Here is a 276-nt window from a genome sequence, read left to right as displayed (position 1 = left end):
ACCAGAGTCCTCAGCAATTGCACCAACTGGCATACTCATTAGGAATTCCTCCACAAGAGTGCCTAATAATCCCTGAATAACATACTAGCAGCTCCCTCCTAGCTACAGATCAAGCGATTCCTGAAGTATACTGCCTCAGGCACGCTGATTCCTGCTGCTCTTCTCACCACATCTTAAGTGCTAATAAGGCTCAAGTAGCCCTTCAGAGAGGCATAACATTTCCCAAAGACTCAGGCTTTTGTATGTCCCATCTGGGATTTTAGAGTTCAATTCAAA

Source organism: Propithecus coquereli, unplaced genomic scaffold (assembly GCF_000956105.1).
Source record: "Propithecus coquereli isolate 6110/MARCELLA unplaced genomic scaffold, Pcoq_1.0 Scaffold183, whole genome shotgun sequence".
In the NCBI taxonomy this organism is placed as follows: domain Eukaryota; kingdom Metazoa; phylum Chordata; class Mammalia; order Primates; family Indriidae; genus Propithecus; species Propithecus coquereli.
Note: the sequence above shows the minus strand (reverse complement) of the source record.